This window comes from Lonchura striata, chromosome 3 (assembly GCF_050655825.1).
Source record: "Lonchura striata isolate lonStrDom1 chromosome 3, ASM5065582v1, whole genome shotgun sequence".
Lineage (NCBI taxonomy): Eukaryota > Metazoa > Chordata > Aves > Passeriformes > Estrildidae > Lonchura > Lonchura striata.
This window is the reverse complement of record NC_140705.1, coordinates 47,175,244-47,201,688: the sequence shown is the minus strand read 5'-3', so window position 1 is coordinate 47,201,688 and position 26,445 is coordinate 47,175,244. Positions and strand designations below refer to the sequence as shown.

The 26,445-nt window shown below is 37.2% G+C and overlaps 1 long non-coding RNA gene across 2 annotated transcripts; it reads left to right on the top strand.

Moving 5' to 3' along the window:
• The first annotated feature begins 1,310 nt into the window (after positions 1-1,310).
• On the top strand, positions 1,311-26,445 carry LOC116183480 (uncharacterized). 2 transcript variants are annotated; one of them, XR_004148115.3, is made up of 3 exons: positions 1,311-22,245; positions 22,886-23,007; positions 23,478-26,445. It is a non-coding gene; the product is annotated as an uncharacterized LOC116183480 (long non-coding RNA). The 2 variants fall into 2 exon arrangements; XR_014953719.1 differs by having other exon boundaries at positions 22,886-26,445.

Here is a 26,445-nt window from a genome sequence, read left to right as displayed (position 1 = left end):
AGAGAGACTGATCTGGTCTTCATATCCCTTTCAAATCCTTTGTTTTTCAGATGATTCATGTGACTGGGTCTCCTGTTCATAGAAAATAACACTTTAAAACCTCAAACACTCTGTTACAGTGAAATGATCCAGGAATAAGGGTGTTCTGTCACAGACAAGGTTTCTAAAGGCAACTGTAATAACTATCTGATGGAAAATTTTAGTGGTAGTTTTTAAAAGAGACTGCTGAATCAATGTTCAACACTTCTGATGACTGAGAATGGACCAGTTTAATGTCATAATTAAGACAAAATCCTATGTGTCTTACAGAGATTATAGAACAATTAGCCCAACTTATTTTTCAGTAAAACATTAGCTACCATGTTGCCTTCATGGGTACCATTTTTTAAAGATCAGATGGGAACATTTCAAAAAAGGAAAATGTCTTGATTTAAAAGTAGTCAACCTTCCTGAATGAAGCCTAATCATGTCTCACTTAGAAAGGTAATAAGGCAGTTGACTTCCATTAATCTTCAGTAGATCAAAAGGATATAGACAGCATAATAAAACTTCAGTGACTGCATAGCAGAATTCCACAACGGTTGTAAAGAGTAATAAATTGGAAGAAAAGTGAAAGACATTTTTCTGGTATTCTATACTATAAGATTTTTGCAACAATATTACTTCTATGAATATCCATATGTGTTTGCCTATTTAAGGTTAAAAAACTAACTGTTCCAAGAAACTGATATTCATGCCAGTTTATAAATTGCAAAGTAGAACATAGGAAGATTATTTTTACAAGTGGTATTGCCACTTTCAGGAATGTATTTTACAATGTAGAGAAAACATCAACAAAAATCTCAAAAGAAGCATCAAGTCAGCAGATGAAGAAGTTGCTGAAAAGCAAATATTTATAAAAGAACTCACAAATGCAGATTTATGTTTTTAGATATTCCAGCTAGAAATCACTGACTTTTTAAAAAGATACATGATATGAAAAAGGGAAAAGCTCATCTTACTATGAAAGTTCTCTCTGAAAAGTCAGGCACTATGGGTTGAATTTCTGGCTCTGCTTCACTCTCCCTGTATGACCTTTGGCAGGTCACTTATGTCTCAGTTTCTTCTCAACAAAGTGGGAATCAAGTTTCTTTGCTGTGTGGAGGTTATACCAGGTAAATTTATTAACATCTGAGCCTGACAATGTACAGCAGTAAGGAGCTAATAAATTAGACATGTAATCAGAGAAGTTGGTGGTTACAAAAATCTGAGTTGGTGCTACAGAAAAAAAAATTCATAAATATGTTTTATATTTTTTTCCCTTGACATTTAGAGTTGCTGGAGTTGCTGGACTTTTACCAAAATCCAAAATGTCTTACAGCTTCAGTAGCTGAACTTCAGTCTGATAAGGCTGCAGATGCCAAATGAGAGAAGGCACCTGTTCTGCACCCTTACTGCATTAGGTAATTATGTGCAAAATAACTTAGATGTGCAGTCCCTGAAATTCAAACCGTTGCCTCTATCAAAATCTTGAGCTACTTGTAGAAGCAGTGAGAGTGTGTTGAATTAATTGAAAGTGAAGTATGCCTTGCCTCCTCAATTAAATAGTGTATATGTGCCTGTGTGTGTCCACAAGAGTGTGTGCACTCATTCCTGTGTGAATCTATAGATAATTTTTTTTCTTCAAGAAACTGGTTGATAAGGCAGTAACAGAAAGCTTGTTTGTGTAAATTAATTGGAACCAGCTAGTGAAATATAAACTGAAAAGTTCATAAGGTCAAAGAGACATTTGATTGGAATACCAACGTGTCACATTAGGCCAGAAAGTGTCACCACAAAAGAAATACACAGGATAATTTATACTTTACAAAAGGGCTAGGAAAGAGATAATGATCCATCTCGGACATGTTTGATGAATGGTGCAGCATCCAGTTGGCATCCAGTCACATCCATCCCCGTGGTGTCTCCCAGAGATCAGCCCAGTCCTCTTCAATATCTTTATTGATGATCTGGATGAGGGTATGGAGTCTACCATTAGCAAATTCACAGAGGACACCGACTTGGGTTAGGATGCTGGATGGTAGGAAGGTTGTGCAGAGAGATATGGACAGGCTGGATTGATGGGTCAAGACCAACAGCATAAGGTTCAACAAGACAAAGTTCTGGGTCCTACACAACCCCAAGCAGTTCTACAGGCTGAGGGAAGGCTGGAAAGCTGCCCTGTGGAAAAGGACCTGGGAATGTCAACAGCTGGCTGAACATGAGCCAGCAGTGTGCCCATATGGCCAAGAAAGCCAATAGTATCCAGGCCTGTGTCAAGAATAATGTCATCAGCAGGACCAGGAAAGAGATTTTCCCCCACTACTTGGCACTGGTGAGGCTACACCTTGAATCTTGTGTTCAGTTCTGGGCCCCTCACTACAAGAAGGACATTGAGGGGCTGGAGCAAGTCCAGAGAAGGGCAATGAAGCTGGTGAAGGGTCTGGAGCACAAGTTCTGTGAGAAGCCTCTGAGGGAGCTGGGGGTGTTTAGCCTGGAGAAAAGGAGGCTCAGGTGTGACCTTATTACTTCCTAAAACTGTCTGAAAGGATGTTGTAGCCAGTTGGAGGTGGGTATCTTCTCCCAGGTAGCAAGGGACAGGACAAGAGGATATTGCATCAAGCTGCATCAGGAAAGGTTTAGGCTGAACATTAGGAAGACTTTCTTCATAGAAAAGGTGAGTAGACTTGGAATGGGCTGTCAGGGAGGTGGTGGAATCACTGTCCCTGGAGGTGTCCATGGTCTAGTTGACATGGTGGTGTTTGATCATAAATTTGACTTGATTATCTCAAAGGTGTTTTGCAACCTAAGTGATTATGTGATTCTCTGATCTATGAGCATGATGCTAATAGCTAAATCTGAAGATTGGCAGTAGTCATAAGACAAGGAAAAACAGCTCAAATATTTTTTAGAATTCTTTTGTGATGGGAACAGTGCATACTTTCATGAAGAAACTACTAATCCACAGAAACAACATACATTTATATTTAAAATAAAAGGAGATATTTAATTTTTTCATATTTGCACATTTAAAGTTTATTTGGACAGAATGCCTAATGAACCATACATCTACAGAGATAAGGAAAAATTCAGCTGTGTTTGCTTCCTCTTGTTTCTGTTTAATTTATGTTTGCAAATTATTCTAGATTCCCCAGTTTCTAGTTTATTGTTTATCAATTTTTACTATTGCTGCATTATACATACATACAGGAATTCATGGTCCAGAGATTTTTACTAACTGCGAAGTGGGAACTGTTCACAGGGACATTTTGCATCAAAGTCAATTAAATGCAAGGAGGGAGGGCCAGATCCTAGGTAGGTTTAGCACTTTGGGACTGAAGGTGCTCAGAGGTCTTACTGGTGGGGTATAAAGGTGTAATTATACAGCACCAAGGAAATAAAGTCAAAATCTTGTCCATGCTACATATGTACTGTAGGACAAAAACTCACAGATTTCTGAATGCCAGCCCTACCAGTGTGAGCACTTAGCATTAAAATGCTATTCTATCCTCGAGCCTTCACTGCAGACTACCAGGACCAGACTAGATCCAGCTATGCATTGCAAGACCTGTATGTGAAACTGTCATCACAGAATCATTTCATGTTTTTACTTAGGGAGTATTGTCAGGAGACTTTTTCCTCTGATGGTTGTGGAAAGAAATGTCCTAAGCAGGCCCTGTATAACTGCTCCCAAGGACATGGTTGTCAAGATCTTTCATCAGAGCTGAATATTTTCGATGAAGCTCATGTTAATTTTCCAGTAATCTGCACAAAACACATTCAGGATTTTGAGGCTGAATAAAACTAACTTGGCCTTTTTTACAGTCCAGTAGTCAAATGAAGAGTCTCATTGGTTCATGGACAAGGAACACAAAAAAGTTTAGGTTACTGATAATGAAATCTTCAAGAGATGCATCACTCATCTACTTAAGACATTAGTTACAGAGAAAGCTGGCCATGTAATTCATCATTTCTGAGTTGTTTATCAGGGAAATAACTGATGCCAGAAAGTACTGATGAATGTAGAAGAGCAGAACCTTTAGCAGAACATATTTTTTACAAGTAACACCCCAATCTTGTGGGACATAGAGGGCAGAAAACACAAAAAGTCATATCAGAAAAAGGTGAAAAGCAGCTAACACAGAGTGCTTAGTCTTAAACTTAGTCTTAAACTTTTAAATATAGTTTAAGGAAATAATAAAATAATAATAGTAAAATTTTTATACTGAATTTTATTTCAGTTCTAGAAGTTTAAAGAGCAAGACTGGGATTCTATAATATTATATTTAAATAAGCATATTGATACAATAATAAGTGTATCAAGAATTTGTTACAAGGAAAGAAACCTCTTTAGTGCTGTGGCTACTCTATCTATATAATTATATTACTCTATCAATAATCTAATCAGGGGTAGGTCTTAGTCTAGAGCACTGCCTCACCATGGTCCATGCTGCTAGAACTCCTTATGGTAAGGAAGTGATTTGTGGCAACAAACAGTCTCCAGACACCTTCTTTATTGGTATGTATTGGTATATGTATATATATGTATAATACCAGGATATAAAGCATACAGAAAAGCTACAATATGCTTAAGATAAAATGTATGTCACATAAACAAAAACATTCAGCCTTTTTTTTTTTTTTTCCAGGTCTAAGCCAAATATATTCTTCCTTCACTATTGCTAGCTGTAACTTGGCCACTTTATGTTCCCTAAGACATGAATAAGGGAGGTCTCAGTCTTCTCCCACATTCCAAGAATGAGACTGTCTATTGGCCATGATCACAGGTAACACCAGAGGCATCATCATAATTAAGACTAGCTTAATATAAAACAGATGGCAGAGCTAATGAAAGAGATGTTTTGGAGATGAAAAACCAAGAATCCCTCGAGGGAGCCATCCTGTGCTGAAAAACTGGGATAAGCAGCAATAAGGCTACCTTCATTCAGCACAAGGCATATTCTGGTACATTCCAAAATATGTACCAGATTTGTACCAGATCGTGAGCATCAACGCTTTACTGAGTCACAAAGAAGGTGTAGAAACATTCTTCTGTTTATACTCACACAAAACACCAAGCTGAGACAGTTACAGAAGAGAATGGACTTATAAAATCTATGGAAATCTGTCTCCAAGGTCTTAATTTAAATTAATGTCATGCTTCCTCTCCTCTTGTTAACCCTGTCAATATCCCCCACACTTAGAGTGTATGCCTTAGCTGCAGAGGTACAGCTGACAGCATTAACTGTCACAAGGAGTCACTTTCTGAAAGGAAATGGCTGTATTCGAAGCACTTGCAGGCCCTCAACATTGACTATTGCCACCTCTGCAGCAGCAGGTGATAAGATCCACCTCAGGCAGTAGCTCCTGTGCCAGCTGAGCAATGGTTGGTAGGATGTGATGTGTTGGAGTGAACTGCAGCAGTGCCCAGAGATGAAATTCTTGTTGTAGTAGGGAGCAGCTTGGTCAGCCATGAGCTCCATTAAACAGTAGAAGCTAGAAACTTCCATCCCAGCTACATGTGGTAACTTTTGGTCAGCGAATGGGCCAATGTGCATCTTCCTTTTCTTTTCCTCCTTGTTTTGTGCACACTTGCCTAAGAGGCAAGATTTACAATGCCAAGTCATCCTGAAAGCCTGGCCCATTCCAGCCCTACAACCTTTCTTTGACCTTTGAGAGAAAGCTTTCCTCAACCACGGGGAACTGGGCCTGTGTTGTCCACGTGCTGCACAATGAAAGAAAGGTGGCAAAGTTCATCTTTAGACTAATGGATGCCTTATCACTGCACAGCTACCTTATGCTTGTATATATAGATATATATATATATATAATTGATAAAATACAGCATATTGAGATTACAATAAGTCAATCTTCTTGCTTTTATTCATGTAGAAATAGTTATATCTTACAGAAGTAAAGATTCCTTTCTTTCCAGCTGTACAGAAGGTACAGAAGATGCCTAAGGCCTGCCTAAAACAACATTATAGAAACTACATAACTAACAAAGGCCATAAAATTATTTAAGTTACTCATTTTGTTGTATTGCAGAAGATATAGAGGCAAATCAATGGTTTGTTGGTTCATGGCTTTCTTATCCAAATACTGGGATTTTTTAGTATTTTGAAACACAGGATAACAGGAACAAGGATCCTTCAGGTCTCAGTATTTAGCAACCTAGTCTGTTCCTCAGCATAATAGACAAAATTGATGCCCAGGCACACTTGCAAGGACAATCTATTTGCATTTCAAAGGCAGTAAGGTTTTAATCATGTAGCTGTTCACTCATAGAGTGCAATTATAATTTCATGTTAAAATGAATCTCTAAGTAGAAAAACAAAATAAACCTGAGGGGGAGGGGGCAGGGGGGAAGTGGCACAGAGGGGGAAGAAGGCAATCTGTTTCAATAAAAGAGAAACATGTTCAGGAAGAAAAATTAAAGCTGGAAGATTCTACCTTACTATGAGAACCTCTGAACCTGCAGTTTAAAGTGCAGTTCATTCCACATTCAAAACAACTGGGATTAGTACTCCATACAGAATTTGTAGCAATTTTTAACTTTTTCTCAAAGGATGGGATGAAGAAAATCCTAAAATATAAAAGATTTTGTTCATTTGTCTTTGCATGTTATAAAACAATTTTTTTTTTAACATTTAACTTAGTGAAAACTATTATTCCCCAGAGAGTAGCTGAGAACTCACTGAAAAGTAGTACATGCAGTCTGAAAACTATTATTCCCCAGAGAGTAGCTGAGAACTCACTGAAAAGTAGTACATGCAGTCTGGGGTGGGAGAGGCTGAGAAATTCTGTGCACACAAGGAGCATGAGCTGCAGGTGCAGGAGAATGTTGTATTCCCCTGAAGATGGCACAGAAATCTTGGCTACAAATCTTTGCTGTGTACTAACTGAAGAGGGACAGCTGGAAAAGCAGTGTAACAGCTATAAAATTAAACCTTTTACAAAGGAGTGAGAGATTAATTCCTTAAATTGGCTTATTAGCATCTTTATGAAATATTCTTTTACTTTGTAGAGTTGGGGTTTTTTTCAGTGGATTTCACCTTGCATCCTTTTCATTAACTGGAGCTCCCCCTCAAGGAATACAATGGGAAACCAGTTTTGCAATACAAGATACAGATTTCTCATTTTGACTAGAAGAACATTATATCCTAGCCTTCAAAATCTTAGAGAATTTATTCAGAATATTCTCTCACTTACTGCTGATATATAGTTTGCAAAGCAATTTCGTGTAGAAGTGATACTGTCTTTAAATAAAGAAACATAGGCCAGAGAAGACTAGAAAATTGATTTGAGTGACTTTGGGGATTTAAATATGATTTTATTCAATCTCCAATTCTTGTACCATAAAATATCTGATACCCACACCCTGCAGTAGTACAAAAAGCCTGTGTTTTGGCTCAGCCCTGTCCCTCACCCTTCATCACAGCTTAAATGAGACCTGCTAGATGGGTTGTTTCTGGGAGCTTGTAGAGCACCTCTGCAGCAGCCCCACTGCCCATTGTCAGCCAAGCACCATATTCAGAAGAGATGAGGGGCTAGAAAATACCCAGTGTCAAAACAAGGTGACAGAGGAGGGAGGACAAGTCTCCCACACTGTCATGGAGGTCTACACTATGGTGTCCAAAAAATATGGAAGGAATTCTTCCAAGACATGATGACTCTTAGCCTTAAATTTTGCATTTCTTCAACCTTACTTCTATGATATAGACATTTTTCCATATAAATAAAGAAACTCAAATCCAATCAAAATAGCAGTATATATATATACAAAACACAGCACATCACTATTTTGGGGTGAAGAAGAATGAGTAGTATATAACAAATGTCAGTCACCTGCCTGAATTAATTTCAGAGCATCATTAATAGTGTGAAATACCCAGACAATGAGGGGTGAGGGAAAGTTGTCACTAAGTAGGTGAGCATGAGTGAGAACATCATCATCAGAAACAGGACTTGGCTTTGGTCCCTTCTCTGTGCCTCTAGTATCCCCAGTGTCCCTTCACCTTGACTTGTCATAGGACAAGTCACACAGCTATAAAATTATCCTAAACAGGAAAAGATGTCTGTGACTCTTAGGATTTGACCAAAATGTCCTCTGCAATACTTTCAGTGGCATTATAGCTTTCTCTGCTTGTCCACATTCAGTCACACTGAGATAGTATAATTATTATTATTAAATAAAAATTTCATCTGGCTACGAAGTTTGTCCTAAATCAATGAACATTTCTGCTGACTAAATACTAGCAGTTTTTGACAATTTCCACCTTCTCATATTAATTAAAGACAATAATGGCTTTGCCACTCCTATAGGCTCTGCTCTGCATATTTTCACATTTACTCTTTAATTTTTTCTTCTATTTGTGGCAGTTAGTAAGATACTTAATGAGTCCAGCCCTCCCTGGAATAGGTACCTGGTTTTGTTAATATTGAAATTATTGTCTTCCCTTTCCTTTTTCTTTCTTTTTATTTATAGGTTTTTTATTTTTTCTTAAACAGTATATAGTCTGGGTCTCTGCAATCACTTTGCAGAGAAGAGGCAAACAGAGCAGGAAACACTGGCTGAATATTTGCAAACCATAATCATAGTTAATAAAGCTTATGTCTGACCTGTATACTATTATAATACACTAATTTTTGACAGCACCTTCAGAAATACTGTTTTTGAAGTTCTTCAGGGGCCTGGTCCCACTCTTAGGACTCCATGGTACAGTTCAGAAGGATGATTAGCTGTTAGAATCTGGTTTTAATTTCAATTCTTTCAGGAAGTGAATTAACTCACAAAGCTTTACCTGACACAGTATCTATAACTTGGTTTTCTTTTTAATGTTGTACAGTACGTAGAGAGCAAAATGACACTATTGGCCCAATTAATATCACTCCACCAAAGTCCTTAAAAGCTACAGTTTTATGCTATTTTTCCAAGCAAAGTACTTAGATTTTGTATTTTGTAGGCCCTCACAGTTTTGCAGTAGAATGTGCACATACAGTCTTGCCCCTCACTGCTTGCTCAATCCTGAAACTTTGGAGTTGGGTACTGCCCTTTATTCCTCCTAAGCCGCTGGACTGAACGCTCAGTCATTCAGGAGCCTGGTTCCCAGAGATTCAATCACAAATCTTTGTAAATTATACTTATTTATTCAACAGAAACTGCAGGGCAGACACAGCCAGTGAAACTAGTGAAACCAGAGAGTTTCTTGGAACTTTCTGTATGTACCTACCTACCTGTAAGTTTGGTACAGCTGTAGAATCTGCTGAGATAGAAGCATGGTTATTGCTCAATTTAAAAAAAAATAATGTGAGTAGCAACTGCTTGAAAGTGAAATAAATTGCAGCTAAATGGACAGAAGGGATTTAATTTACTCATGTAAAATTTAGTTAATTATTGTTTAGCTGGTGCAAACAAAGCTACTCTTCTATGTTACAAAACAAAATCTGTAGAACTGTAAATACTAATAATTCCTTACTCTCTCAAGAATTACCTTACTGTTAATATGACTTTCCATCAGAACCAAGCCTCAGTCTAGTTTTCAGCTGTCTTTTCTATAATCATCTAGCACAAAAACCCCTTCTGTGGTTCTCCAGCAACTCAAATCACAAATGTATGACTTTGAGGGGAAAGCAGAAATTATACTGCTCCACAGTTGATAATCCTTTCCTGCCCATATACATTTACTGAGAAAAAAAATATATGTTGCCTGTTTTTTCTATATTCTGTGGCCTCTGGGCTATGACCTGAAACTCCAAATTATTCAATCCACACAAGGAGAGCTGGAGGGAAATGGTCAGCAGCCAGGCACGTCTACTCACAGCCACATGAAGCCATAGTTTATATTTTGAAAGCAGTTCAATCACAGTAGGATTTTTTTTATTTTTAAATGTAAATTAAATCCACCAAGTAGAGGGATTCATGTCTGATCTTAAAGCTTTCTGACATTAAAACTGTAGAAATCCCCCATACACAGCAACACTCTATACTTTTTTTTCTAGAAAACATTTGTTTTGATTCTTCTTACTGCCCTGTTAGCTGACTAAACCCTTTCCTTTCTCACCTACACCTTCATTTCCATGGACATGCAATATGCAGATGTAGCAAAGAGTCTGGTAACTCTGTCATAACATTTATAGCCCATCTCCTCATTATTGTTGGTCTCTCATTTGTCACAAACAATGTGCAACTAAGCAAATTCAAGCTTGTAACATCCAGGCTGCATCAGAAATTTCTATTCATGCCAGTAGGAATAATTCTGTGCCCTATGTCAGCTGGCTTTGTGGTTTGCAAAGGCTACAGTATCATGGAATTATTAGAAAGGAAATTAAGAATACAGCAAATGCAATTGGTTTTGCTACTGCTACTCCCACCAAAGAAGGCACTTTTCCTTTGTTTCTGTAATGAGGGAGCCTTTCCACTCGCAGGTACATTAAGAAAGGATATGTGCTTGGGGGGATCCCCACTGTGCAGTTACCCTGATGTTTTCAGGACTTTTCAGATGGCTTCTGTGGAATTAGATGCATAAAGGAAGAACTAAACCTGCTGAATCATGAAATGAGACAATGGGGATACTCTGTATGATTCCCATTAACTTTATAATATAGTCTGCAAAGGCTACAGCTCTGAATATTTGACACTTGTCTAGGTCCACTGGAATCAATGGGAATTTGATGTACAAGTTCAAATAAACTGCATGGGGAATGTGAAGAGCCCTGGCAACCAGAAAAAGAATATTTTCTATATTATTCAGTTATTTAGAATCTGTATCTCAGTGCTCTTAGTGTCATCTGTAAAATAGGGTTATTGAGGCTTCTGAGTAAGACTGAGAAACAATTTACAACCTCTTATCTAATATACTTTGTGCTTTGGGTGTTGTATCATTAACATTTAGAATCACAAGGAAAAAGTTCTATTAATAGAGCAAAAAAGTTCATTTTAACAGCAGCACATATGCTCCAGTATCATGTATCTTTCTATATTGTTAACCTAACTAGTGGCATCAGCTTGTTGAATAAATAGATTAATTAATCTAAGAGAGGCATTCCCATTATCTTCCATTCTCTGCACAAAAAAAGACCAATCATGATGTGCACTTATATGAAATTTTTTCGGTAAAATATGCTTGCTTCATATTGTAGGCATTTGCATTTTATATACTTCACTTGCCATCTGCTAATGGTAATTTTATCATTCAATAAATAACACTAAAGAGATCAGCATTAATGAAGATTAGGGAAATTTTTAATATAATGAATAATTTTGGTTTATTTCTGTGAACTGCTACTGCAGCCAGAAAAAAAAAAAAAAAAAAAAAAAGGATAGTCCATTAAAACTAGAGCGCAATAACGAAAGCTGTTGTCAAGGTTCTGGCATAGTGGACGACCAAAGGGGATTGCAGATTCCTAGAGTGTTGACTTTCTCTACCCTTTACTAAGGAGCAACGTGTGAGTCATTATGCTATAGACAGATGGGGCTACTCCAGAGAGACTGAGATTGCATGCTAACCTAGCAGAAGTTCCAGAGGCATTCATAGTTTGGATAACCACAGTGTCTCCAGCAGGGTGGGAGGAACCTGGGTATGACCAAATTCTTTTTCAGAGTGAAGGCTTTAGATCCCAGCTCAAGTAAGAATGTTTCTCAGGGAGAGCATTTCAGGCCTGCTGAATATTTCAGTCAGCTTGACTACTACTACCAGTTTAAATACAAGCATTTTATTATAGGCTTTTCTTAGTAAATATATGCTGAGATATGCTTTTAGGTATTTCTTTGTTACCTAAGATTTTAATTTGATTTTTTCCCAACCTATCAAAGAACAAAAAAATATTTTTAAAGTTTAAAACATACGCTGGGTTTCATCTTGTTTCCTGAGGCATAGCCCAGATGTTTTCTGAAGTGTGATCAAAAACTATTCTATTAGCAGATTAGAAACTAGCTTAATCCCAAAATACAGAGCTCAGTTGTCCCCCAGTAAATATCAGAATGCCAAGGTCTGTATCTCCATGCTCACATCTTCTGCACTGAACACAATTTGTAATTGAAAACCTGGATCCAGGAAATGTAACAGAGACCCAGAAGCAGTAGTGCTGTATCTGACTAATAAGTAAGAAGAATTAATGATAAAATTATATGTCCTTTGGATCAGAACAAATGCTCATTTGCCAAGAATTTTCCTCTTGGCTATGTCAACAGAAGATGCTGCTTAAAGAGACATCATGAGCATATTGCATACATCAGCATATCCACTACTTGTTTTGTTCATCCTTAGCATCCATGATCACTGGGGATGTTGGAGTGCACATCCTCTTTCTTTGCTGTCTATTAATGGACATATTGTCAATGGATTTGTCTAATGCCTGATATGATCTGTATTCCTCAACCCCTTTCAGCAACAACACACTGTAGTGTCATCAGTTATTACAGGTTGATAGGATTTCTAGAGGTTAGCTAGTCCACCTTCCTGTGCATTTTATGGTTAACTTTAATCTTAGATCAGGTTTCTTGGGCTCTTGTACACCTCAGCTTTGGAAATCTCCAAGAACAGAGATTCTACATCTCTGGGTAATATTTTCCTTTATTTAACCATGCTCTTTGCAAAAAATATTTTCCAAATTCAAATTTATCTTGCTCGCTTCTGTTTCCTCATTTCATTTTGTCAATCTTATATTTTTTTTCTAATCACTGCTTTTTTAATTTTTTTTTAATAGTCTCCTCCTAGATTCAGGAATTTTCGTCTGTGTTAGAGGATAGGGTAAGAAGTTAGGTGATAGGGTAAAAGTGTCATGAGTAATTTTTTACACTATAAGTTGAAATTTCCACAAAAGAAAGAGGATTTTTCTCTGTTGTGTTATGCAGTAAAGTGGTCTTTGCTTCTATTGAGGTGGACATGTGACTGTATCTCAATCTTTGGATTATCTATAGTCCAAGATGAACTATGACAGGAAAATTAAATATGCAGCCATTAATTTATTCTTGATTGCATGCAACTGATTACTTCAAAATAATTTATTCAAAATCAAGTTTTCAGATTGAGTAATGTCTGCAAGCATAGGCATATGTAACACTAGCAAACCTTTTGTGTGAATGTCTTTTGTACAAATCTTTAATAGACTGTGGTTGGAAAAAGTACAGAACACTTAGAAAAGACTTTGAATCTGGTTATTTTGTGGTTCAGTAATTGATGGTCAGCTCTCTCTGACAAGGGTAGCTATTCCCATGACATGTAAGTCTACATCAGCATGCTATCTATGCTTTATTTGGCTTGAAATGTTTACAACAGAGATAAACTTCTCCCTGAGAAGAAATTTCCTATTATTTTTTCTCACTTACCCTGCAACTTTTTGTTTTTTAGTAAAAGATCTGCTAAGTAATTGCTCATCAATGAAGTGAGTTTTTCCAATTGATTGATGCCATCCTACTGTAAACTGATAAAAACAATCCCTCATCCATTCTGGAGCCTTCAGAGGTAAATAATTTGCCATATCAACTACTGCTCTAAATAATCCTTGGTTTATGAGCTTCTAAACCCTGTGGACTAAGGCATTATTTCCTCACTATAATTCTAAAATAAAACGTAATAAAATATTTTGTCATTGTTTTGAGTAAATGATGACTTCTCAATCATGTGTTTCTAAGAAACAGCAGAGGAAAGATTAAATACAAACAATAAATACAGACAATTGTAAGGAGAGTGCAACAATAATGCAAAATTCTGCTGAAGAGAAACTTGCCATTCTTTCCAGTGGCAAAAAGCAAAGAAAAAAATATATATGGAATGATGTGTTGCAGGAATTGTGCCTAGATTTTGGCTCACATGTCAAACCAAGATGGAAGGAGCATAATGGCACAAATCATTAATCAATTCTGCCTGGATGCATGCAGCATGAGCAGGTGCTGAAGTCCTGTATGCTACTCAGGGTCTACTCAGTATTACTGTGCCTGTGGTGAGTGTTGAGGGAGAAGCAGCTCCAGCAGTTTCAGGTCTCTGGGAGCCTTCGATCCCTTGAGCCCAAGTACAATTTCCCACAGCTGTCTGTGCCAGCAGGAAAGTCCATGTCCATGACAGACAGGGCTGGGCAGATGTGCGATAACCTTGGTGACTCTGACTTCCCAGGGCTCATTGCTCTGCTGTTCCAGCTCCTGTCCCTATGATCCCTGCTGTAGCTGCAGTGCCTTGTCTTCTTGGCTTCAGGTGATGCTCAATACCTGACACCTAAAGCCTCCTGCTCAAGTGCTTGGCTACTGGCCAGTTCAGAGCGTGCTGCTGGTGCTGCTGGTGCTGTGCCCCCAGCCTAGTGTTGCTGTCCCATCCCTTGGAATGTCACAGTCTGGGTCTCAGCTCATGGTCTGGCTGTTTTCCATGTTTCTGTTGCTTGTTGCTTGTTTCTGTTGCAGTAACACATGTGGGATGAACACAGGCATCTCCATCCAGGGTGTTTGGTCTCCTGAGCTAACATCTGGGTGAACCCAAGGGGCTGTACTCAGGATATCCTCCATTTCCTTCTTCTGAATTGATGTCAGAGTCTATTTGGGAATAAAAAGATCTCTACTGGACAATGCCTACCTCTTAGTAACTCTAAGCTATTTCCCAGTCCTTTAGTCCCCACAGAATTGTTTTGGCAGTGAATGGCCTCTGTAATATTCACTAAACAAAAGGATTTAATTTTAAATTAAATTGTCCTCAGTAGTCTGAAGACAAGATGGCTGTTGTCCTCAATGAGCTAATTTGCCTGAACCCAGCTGAAGGATAAAGCCAGATATTCAGGCTCAGGTGAAAAGGAACAGAGCCACCCCCATGATTTCTTACAGTTCATTTTAGTGAATTTAGTTCCCATTGGAGAAATGAAAGCAGATGACAGCTGCTATTATCCTGCTTTGTTCTGGTTATTTCTGACTTGCTCTAAAAGTAATTTACTATAGAATAACCCATGTTAGAAGCTGTGGCTCTGAAATTTTGCACAAAGCGAGAATAGCTTGAGCATCCTTCTTACATTGCCTTGACAAAGAAGAGTCTTCTCCCATGTTGAGGAGAGTGGATTTGTCCCAGTGCTCCTTCAGCACTTGATCTGTCTGCTAAAACAGGCAATGAGGTTGCCACTGGTAACAGTGTTTTATTTTGAGTACAGAATGGTATTTTTTTTTCTAGGTCTAAATGTCTGGCAAGACTATTAATTGTGCCCATTCCAGCAAGAAGTTGAAGAGAGGTAGTTGTAACATTTAACAACCAAAGAGTCATTCATTAAAAAAAAAAACCAAAACACCAACAAAACCAAAACCAAAACAACATCTTGAAAAATTAGTTCTATACTTAGCATTAGAATAGTCCTTACTTTTATTTCAAATCCATTATACTGGAATGCTGTTAGACTGAGAAAATGCAATTTGGAGCTACACAAGCAGTTTCAAGGCAGAGTAAGTGTTGGAAAACTTTTCACTTTGCAATTATTTTAATAAAATCGAAGGGGCTGTGCCAGTTAAGGATAAGTCAAGGATTTGCCTCATTGTTCTATTAAAATACCAAGCCACAAATCAAATAGGAAAGTATTGGTGCTGCTTTTGCTAATCAAATGGCCATGTGAAAGCTGAAATCACCCAAAATAATTCAACAGGATCCCTTAGCCCTGAGCAGCTGAGTTCAGTCGTCTCAAGCTGAATGCCAATGGTATTGGAAGGCTAATCTATGCATAAGCTGTCCAAGTCACTTACCAGGAAGAGAAAATGAATTAATAGCTCATTTTGCACCTACTTCAGGTGTTCATTTGGATGATGGACAGTCAAGAGTGAACAACAAGCAAAAGAAAGTACATAACCTGAATAACCTAAGGGACAGCATATTTTAAATTCTGAGAATAAGGCACATACTTTTGGGCAGATCATTTGACTATTTTGAATTAAACTCTGAGACATATAACAGGCAGATGCATTCTTTTCACTCCCAAAGGATTCAGTGAACATTTATTCCTTATGCCATCTTCATTGAAAACTGTTCAAACAATTGCAGCAGAACTCCATCACAGAGCCAGATGAATCAAAATATAATAAAAAGCAATTTTTCTAGAGATCCACCTAGAGACGCAAGAGTTCTCCTGCTGGCAAAAATAGTGATGTGTGGCATTTGGACTCTGCCAAGCTCATGCCTTGTGAAAGACGACAGACAACGAACTTGTAAATAGTGAACAATGAGGAGACAAGGAAACATTTTCTGCCTTCCTCAAAGACAGAAATTGTCGCCTCTACCATTTTTTTTTGCCATCTGCACTTTATGCTATTGGAGTCTTTTGTTTCTTAGTAATATAAAGGCAGGTTTATGCAATATGTTGAAAAGTGTTAGGCTTAGGATTGCTTCCTCAGCTAGTATAAATCAAACACTTGCTTCAGCTTCTGAGAAGAAAGGAAAGTGTATAGTGTGTAGTGATAGGGAACCTTTTAGGAGACAAACATAAAAAAAAAAAGAAGCTTCATTTATTATTATTGCAAAGCATAAGTAAACAACTCACCAGCTCAGACTGAGTATTTTATGTGCACCTTAAGAAAGGGAATAAAGAATGATCACATTAGGTTTATTACAAAGTAATGACATAGTTAAGGATATTCAGTAATTTATCTTGTGGGTTCAAGGTTTACCTTTGACAAAACTCCATTTTCATGACAAACAACATTCCACCTGGGATTAATGCAAACCAGTTTATTTCTATTTGTGTGGTTTTACAAATGTCCAGGTATATATTTGAGCACATTCATGCCTTAAGGAACAGAGAATTCTTAAGACACCTAGGGTTTTGTTTCATTGGAAGATGGTGCTTGAAGAAATTCACAGAAAAGTCACAGGTAAGAGAAAAAATATCTTTTGGGAAACATGCAGGTAAACTGGAATGCTACCCTAACTTCTTTCACAGAAAGTCTGTTAAAATATAATTTTATGTAATTATACCAATTAGTACTCAATAGGACAGCCTTTGAACATCATCTTGGTCTCCCTGTTGTGTCAGTGAACAGCTAGACGATGGAGAACATTGCACCGGTTTTACAGCTGCAAAACATCAGCTCATGAAGCTGAAAAGTATTACACTGGAGAACTACAATGTGTAGCTACAATATAATGGAGAACTACAATTATGTAAGTTGCAGAAAATATAGTAATCAGTGCTACATCCTCAGAACTAAGGATTGTATTTGAATTGCAGAGAATCACAGAATCATAGAATCATAGAAAGCTTGCAGTTGGAAGGGATATTAAAGATCATCTTGTTCCAAGATCTCTGCATGGGCAGTAACACCACTAGACCAGGCTGGTCAAAGGTGCATCATCCAGCCTGGCTCTGAAGACTTCCAGGGATGGGGCATTCACCACTTCTCTGAGCAACTTGTTACACTCACCACTCTTGTAGTAAAGAATTTCTTTGCAATGTCTAATCTAAACGTAATGCATTTCAGCTCAGAGTCTTTCACCCTTGTCTTATATGCCCTGGTAAAAAGTCCCTCTCCAGCTCTCTTGTAGGCTTCCTTTAGGTACTGGAATGATGTTATAAGGTCTCCCTGGAGTTTTCTCTTTACCAGTCTGAACAACCCCAGCTCTCCCAGCCTCCCTTCATAGAAGAAGCGCTCTGGCCCTCTGATCATCTCTGTGGCCTTTTGCACCTGCTCCAGCAGTTTCACATCCTTATGCTGGAGAATCCAGAGCTGCATGCATCACTCCAGGAGAGCAGGATAGAAGGAGAGAATCACTTCCCTTGCCTTGCTGGTCACATTTATTTTGATATAGCCCAAGATACAGTTGACTTTCTGGGCTGCAAGAACACACTGCAGAGTTGTGTTGAGCTTCTCATCCACCAGTCCTTTTATTTTCATGCATGATGTACAAAATGTGAATTACATGTTCTAAAGCACTAGTAAATAAATGTATGTACTAGTACATATATGACTATCAGAGGATATCAAAATGTCTCAGCCCACTTCCTCGGCCCCATTCCTCTTCATACAGTTCTCACAGAGAAGAAGCCCAGACACGCAGACAAGGGAAGGCTGATGGTTGCTGCAAGGGAAAATGGGCCAACAGTCAGTGCCATGCACCCACTATTTAGGTGAAATGAAGACATAATGATCCCTGTGCTTTTTTTCCTTCACTTAAAGCTTGAGCTATCTCTGTTTCTTGCTGAAATAACTCCAATGAGGCTCACCTTTCATGAAAACATTATTTATGGGATAAAGAATCTCGATGTTGTCAGTGAAATCGCTGCAGATTTAGTTTGATGTAAGTGGGACCAGAAATTGGGGTATGACAATTTGAAAACATTTTGAGGATGTTATTTTCCCCAGAAATCTTTTATCAGTGTCACTTGGTGTGTTATTTATTCACTACACATTACACTGCAGTTTCCTGACCAGACTGTGACATTTTGCAGCATCCTTTTAGCATTATTGTCAAAATTGTCTAAACTAAAAGAAAAACTTTAAAATAATTGATTTTGCTAGTTTGCTTTAGTCCTATATTTGCCTCTGGAATATTTCCAGAATCTATAACAGACTGAAGTAAGTTGAAATTACCTTCTCTAAATTTCAAAAGAAATGGATAAAAAAAGGGAAAAAAATCTTTTGGAGAAAAGCTTAGCAAGTCAATTAAAAAGAAGTACAGTCTAAAGAAGTGGTTACATGGTCTAGGGAAAAAAAATCACTAGCAGAGGCTTATGGAAGACATTAACTTCAAGGTCAGAATTGTCACTAATGACAACAAAGAGAATTTTTTAAAAAATGTTCCTTCCTCCTAATGAAAAAGAAAGGAGAATTTTAGTACTTTCTGCTTTGAATTGCTTTAAAAAATACCCCAGCCAAACAAAATACATTGCTGTGTCCCCCACTGGCATGAATTTTTTGCTTAATTGTGTTGCCAAGTCAATTAAAAATGTCCCTTATAATGGATGGGGAAAGCAACACAATAAACTCTTAGTATGACTTTTCTAAAGTAAAACCTTCAGAGACTTTATGTGCAAGTGATCCTTATTAAGGCTTGATTCTGTCTGAAATAAGAACTAATACTTGACATTATGCATTAACACAGTAAACCCTAAATACAATATATTCTCTATGTTTTAAATTAGTAATTTAATCAACCTCAGGACAGCTCTGTGGCATTGAATTCAACTTGAAGAGTACAGTGCATGTTCATTACATAAAATTACCTTAGCTTTCCAAAACGGATGGCCACATCCAAACTGTCTATTGGAAAAAATCCATAATCAAACTAAATTCTGAGTCATGGATCTGTTTGCATTTTTGAAACTTCTATAACTATCTTGCTAAGGAAAACTTTAATGTCTCAGGATTTGAGACAGCTACCCTCTTCAGTGACTTTTTGGTATGTATCAGGTTGCAGGATAAATGGGCGCTGTCTGCAGGAACCCAGTTTGATGGAAAGCCACCTATATCCACCTAATTAAAAACCTCAGAAAGTTCTCCAAGATAGGTGCTCTGTCTGGTTGGAACCCGCAGCATGATCCTGGAAAGCTGGTGCTGACTGTAATTTCTCCTGAACTTTTCCTTTAAGGCATGTCTGGAGCTGCCTTTCTCCATCTGAATGGTAGTTTAACAGGTAAAGTTTTCAGTGTGTAACGACGAACTAGGTATCCCTTTCCTCAGGCTCTCCCTTAACATGTGGCTGTAATACAGACTCCTAACAGAGCTACTTGGGGACTTTCATAACAGATTCCCTGACATTTGGCCCTTAAATAACTGTCTGTAAACACTGTGCTCATTTTATTCCATTGGCTTCAACAGTTAATTCCATTGGGATTTACTGTAGTATAAATTCTACAAAACTAAAAAAAAAGGTAACTTGTGCAACCATTGAAAAGTATTGCCTTGATAAATCGAAGTCATAAACAGGATTTGAATATGATTTTAAATTATGATTCACAGCCCTAAGACTCGAATTCTATATGTTCTAAGCACGTGATGTTGAGAATAATGCTATTAATAGATATATCGGAATATTTCAAAGCCAGAAAAACTAATTCAACATACTAAAAAAATACATATATGCAAATGATTGAATCACTTTTATAAAAGGACTAACAAAAAACACATGACATTTCTTTGTTATGAATTACCTGTAAGTATTCCATAATTGCAAGCAGTATGAAAATATGCTGCTTCCTACTTAGTCACTTACAGCTTGTTTCCTTTGCCATTCTCTTTGTGAAAATGGCCATATAGACCACATAGTGCCTTTTGTCCTACACGTTTCTCACACTGGATATGTTTCTCATATTGGAGAGACATATTTCATTAGATTCTAGTCTCACATTGTTTTTAGCACACACATTTTTAGCTACTTACCCAAAATTTATAAAAATAAGTTTCTTCTACATCATATGCATCAATATTAATAGTAAATACATGCAGAGTTTAGATTTTTGCAAGTAAGCTGTAAAATATATTAGTATCTTTTAAATGTTACTTCTTTGTTCTCCAGATCAGAAAGACTTGGGAGTTGAGGGGGAATATCTATGTTTGTTGGTATTTGACTCAGAATGAAATTTCCAGCTAACGTGGTGGGAGACATGTTCTCAAACATGGGAACAGAATGTAACAGATGTAGTGGCATCTGCTTGCACTTTTGGAATCTTAACTAAAAATGTTCTGAGGAACAATTTTCCTCATCCTTCTCATTGAGCATCAACTTAGCTTCCCATTGATAATGTTTTAAATGTCAACATCCTTCTATCACTGCTTATCAGAGACAGAAGAGGAATGACTACAATATACCATCAAATTCCTCTAAACTTCAGGCTGGAAAAAGCTTTAAAATACTTACCAATGATATTCTGCCTTTGCAAGCTGAGGCTGAGCAAAGGACACGTGAAGGTCAGAAGGAAGACTGGGTTCAGGAACCTCAATGTTAATTTGGATGGTGGGGTACATATTAATGAGATCATGCATATGTTATCATTCATCTGATCACATGACAGCACTGGGTCTGGATAATTTTTTTTATGAAAGGAGTTTTTTTATTTTATAAATAGCAAATGCTCTTAATTACTAACATAGTTACTTCTCACATAAGGACAAATTCCCTCAAGCAGATCTGGAGAAGAAAATACTTTGCAACTATTTTTTATGTATGGAAGAAAAAAATATCAAAGTTGGAGGTTTTTTGTTTGGTTTGGTTGGTTCATTTACTTTTTTTTTTTTTTTTTTTAAATTTTGGGGGTATTTTCTACTTACTGAGAATCTCTCAGTAGAGAGAATCTGTCAGTCATCCAAAATGCAGCAATTTCATTGGGTTGACTCTCATAACTAGCAAATTTATTATCTCTTCTTTTCAACTGCCAAATATGGAAATATTTGTCTCCTTAGCTTTTTGTTAAAGAAATCTGTAGTTACCTCTTTCCTGCATTTGGAACAGAAGGTAGGCAGATGCAGCTTCATGCATCCATCGTATGGTTCAAAAATGCAGCTCACAACATTGTGAATGCTGCATATTAACATTTTAGTATGTTTAATGATTATCACCTAAAAATCTGAATTAAGGAACACTTCATAAACAGTCTTAAATTTAGTTTTAATTCAGGACTGCATGAAGAATAAAGTAGTGGAGAGCTAGGCTATCAGGTTATGTACAACAGATTAACCTCTGTTTTTTATTTTGTCTATGACAGAGCATTAAATGCTTGAGTTGAAAAAAGATATGAGATTTAGTTCTTTGCTCTTCATGTTGGAAATAAAGTCTTTGGTTTCTCCTAAATTTTGCTATTGAAGTCTAGGTCTCTTAGGAAACTCAACTTATATTTGGAACTGTAAAAACTTTTGACATAAATACAGTAGCAGAAATAACTACTCAGTGCTCTCAAAATAGGTTTGACTATTTAAGTAAACTGCAGTGAAACTAAGTTGTTTGGAAATCATTTGGAATGTAGCTTGTCCAGTTCTTCAGCTGGTATAATTATAGACAGTTAGGCTTAAGTTAAACACCATTTGAAGAAAAGAAGAAAAAAGATGCTTGATAGAAGACACCTAAAGATTAGAGTAGTCACACTTAGGCCCTGAACCAGCATTCTTCCTCTGCCTCTCTCATCAGCTCAATGCAATTTTGACTTGCCTTCTCTTTTCAGGCAGGAAGTATCATGGAAAACCTAAAATACAGATATGACTGCCAACCAGGAAACTTTGGAATTTGTGACACTGGAAAGAGCGAGAGACCACACGTGGGGTTGGAGAGATGAAAGAATCAGGTGAGATTTAGAGTCTGGCAACACGTAAAGCACAGATAGTCACAGTCTCTCAGCTATGATCCTGCTAAAGCACATTGATTCCTTGTCACTCCTTATCATTTTAGAGGGCAACATTCTATTAGTCTTACACCATTACATTTACTCTTTTTCTTAGCTGTAGCCTAATGGACATTACTGTAATATCCTAAGAATACTCATCAGATATGACTCACTGCATGGCTCTTTGGAGAACATGGGCCCCAACAGTCTTCTCGCTGGTGAAGCACTGAGGCACTTCCCACACACCTGCCTGTCTGACCTTTGTCCACAATGACCTTCTGATGGATGTGTCTAGGGACACACAGACCTGCAGAGAAATCCAGGAAGGGACTGAAGAGATGAGGGTGGTGCATTAAGTAGGCCCTTTTGTTGATATAGTGGCCTGCTTTTAGGCAACCCTGAAAATAGAAAATGGTTGTAAGGTCAAGTAAAATAGATTGTAGCCATGCCAGCTGTCAGACAGTCTTCCAAGAAGTCTGTTATTTAACCCTGATATTGAATATATCAGGGGCTAAAACTGATTAAAAAGCATATAAAATGCCATGGGCAATTTAATGGGGAATAAATATGTAACAGTGACTTTCTCCTTTATTTTTTGTAGCTTGCTCCTTAATCACTCCAGTGACAAGAAACATGTTTCATCCTGCCCTTCAAATGCTTTGCTCTACCAGACACCATCTGCATGAATATGATATTCCCAAAGAAATCTACTTACTGAGTGGGGTGAGGCAAGGAAACAGGAATATTAACAGAGACGTGAGTGTTCAGCCAGCACATCAACATTGATGGCTCCAGGAAAAATGATGGCAGAAAGGCATAGAAAAGGATTTGCTTCCTTTACTAAAGGCAGTGTTGCATGTAAAAGAACAAAATATGCACAGTATATATACTGCAGTATTTTCACCTGGATAAAATATGACAAATTCTTACAAACTACCAATAAAGCATAGGCTCTAAAATGGTCAATTTATGTGGTTTCTAGAATGTAATATTGAGTCAGTGCTGTAGAATGGATATTTTGGCATTTGGGAGAGATAATGACTAATTTTTTTTCTTTTTTTTTTTTTTGAGTGATATTTCTAGAAAAAAAAAATGATGCATAAAAAGTTCTAAATTATGACCTTTTTTGACTAGATTTAAGAGAACTAACAAGAAACCTTTTCTCATCTTTTTTTCTCTTTTTTGACACCCAGGTTTGTTGTGCTGCAAAGAAATGTTGTGGTACATTGCACCTGTTATATATCCACCCTAACAAGGGATGAGGAGAGAAGGAACATTCATGACTTTGCAATAATGAGATTGCTGATCCACAACCTGCTGGCAATTTCTGTACAGAGGAAATAAAGTCAAATAGAACTGCCAAGGACCTCATCTCCATGCTGATAACTGCACAACTCCTCAGACACATCCATCCTCAGGTTACTCTTTCTGTTATTAAAACTTGTATTTTTATGGCTAAAGTTGTGGTGAGTGGTCTTGTCCTCTGAGCAGTGAACTATCTGTAGACTCCACATCTCCATTTATTTTGTCAGATTTTTTACTGATAAGACTCAGTCAAATATGAAATTCAAACTGATAAGTACTAATTCGAAGATAATTTTTCCCTGTTTACCTTTAATTGTTTTCTAATTGATGCAAATAACTATGTGGATGCTGCTTTATATCAATTAGTCTCCAAAGATTAGAGTCAGTCTATACTGAAGCTAACCTACCACTGTCAAATTGAAATAGTGCTTATACAAAGCCTCATGACAGTATAAATTAGATTTCAATTGGATTTAAAATAAATTGATGCATTTTTCTTTTGCAGACAAATCTTTATTTAATAACACTATACATGGTACACCAGATATGCAAAAACTAACACTGATGAGATGTTTGCATAAATGACCAGTGCTCACTGGTTTTCCTTGTTTGAGAGATCAAGGGTTAATCAAGGAAACAGGAGGAAGAGTGAATCATGCAGGGACTAGAATGTCTTATCAGCTTTGACCTGCTCAGCTGCTGAGACACGGAAGAAACAAGGAAGTGATTTATAGGTTATGGCAGTTCAAGATTCACTCTTCAGTATTTGTTGGAGGACCATGATACTCTTCACCATGCTCATCTCTGTCTTGCAGTGCTCCTCATTTGTGAACTTCCTATTAGTGGGCTGTTTTCCACTAGCATGGCACAAGTTTCCCACTACATATGGAAAAAAAACCCTTACCTGTCTATATCCATACAGGTTTCTGTAAATTATACTGTTGCTATGAACAAATATATTTAACCCTAGCAATTTGCAAGCATACTAATACAAAGCTATTAAAGCAGCATTTATGAGTTGAGAAGGCCTGTCTGCTACTTTTTACAAGTTTGTCTTCCATTCAGCTTCAGTATTTAGCTTAGAAATAGAATAAAACAAAGTAAAGCAGACATGAGTAAGTTACAAGGACTGTGCTTGATATGGAGGTCTGTGTCTCTGGGAAATATATTATGATGGATGGTTATTTTTATAATCTTTTTGTTGTCATTTGAATGTCATAAATATCTGTCAGATTTTCTAAAAAAAATAAGTCTTTCTTCAGACATTACCCGATATAGAGGACATCATTGAGTTTTCTCACTGAAAGCATGAATAAATTAAATTGATCTGTTTCTGCAAACAATGACCACTGGAAAAGTCTATATACCAGGCATTCTAGCCAGTCACCAACAAATGGCATTTAAACTAAAAAAATAGTGTGAGACATCTAAGTTCTTCTAAAGGTGAATGTGTACCATTTTCCTTAGGTCTCTTAAAACCTTCAGTACAAATAGGAAAAGTTAATTACTATGCTCTCATTATACTATACCTACCATTGCAGTTTTCTTCTAATCCACCTTCCTACTCCTAACAACTCTTTAAAAGGTAAGATTCTAAAAGAAAATATTTGAATATTGATGCTTCTAGCCACTTATTTAAAGACAAGCATTAGAACTATTGAATTATGCCACTTTCAGTAAAACCTGTATCTGCAAGTTTATGTGCTGTGCACTGAAGACAGAGTTTTCCTGGCTATCAAACTGCCAGGCACACAACTGCAGACGGAACCAGTTTCAGGCAATTGCAGAGACAATCAGAGAATGGGTACATCTGTCCTAGGCACAATACGAAACAGATTAATTATATTTACACACATGACATAGACATGAAGACACTGCACAGAAAAATGATAGGCATGTAAGAAAATATACTGGCCTACTACTGTTTAAAACTAAGTCATTGCCCTTACTATCAGCATGAGCATTCAGGAGCAGGGCAAGCTCCCCCAGTTCCCAAACTATTGCATAGCACTAAAACAAAATCACTATTACTCTTAGCAATTTCCAGCAGCAATTAAGGAAGGATATTGAGCAGCCTTGAAATTCAAAAGCAGTTGGTAGATAGCAATATTGTCAGTGCTTACTGGGCAAATAAGCTATCTGAATCTGAGCAAATATGAACCTTTTTTTTTGTTTAGTTCTCTTTATCTATGTTTTCTTTAATGATTTTGACATTCTACATAAAGTGATTTCATTAGCAAGGTATTTGCATGATGAAAACTATGTTTTCTTCTCAGGAAAGTGACTCCAAAACTTTATTTACTCTTATGCTTTCCAGAGCTTATCTAAGGCCTATCAACAGCATGAACAGAACAAGTCAAGAGCATTGTCTGTGATTTTTCTCCACACATATATGTCTGTTGATTACAAGCTTGCAGCTGTGAATGGTGCTAATAGGTATCACTTGAAAATGCTGCTTTCACAGATAAAAAGAGGGTGGTAGGAGAAAGGAATATGGCTAGGGGTAAGGGAGGTGGGTGGGGTGTGCTGAGTTGTGCTTAATGGTATAAGCTGTAACTCTTATATGAGGAGTTGAATTTATGAATATATTTTGTATGTTTCTCTAAACTAGTTTGGATTGTTGGGGTTTTTTTTTCTTTTATTTTTGATTTTATGGTCTGGAATGAGGTGATCTTAAAGACCCTTTCTGGCCTTTGCTAATACAGAGATTCATCAATTCTTAGGTGAATAATTTTCTTTGCTTTTTAAAGAGAAGTTTTGTTGTTTCTTAATGGTTTGTTGGTTGATTTTTAGTTTGGTTGGCTGTTTGGGGTTTCTTTTTTATTTGCTATAGATTTCATTTTCAGTTTTAGTGCA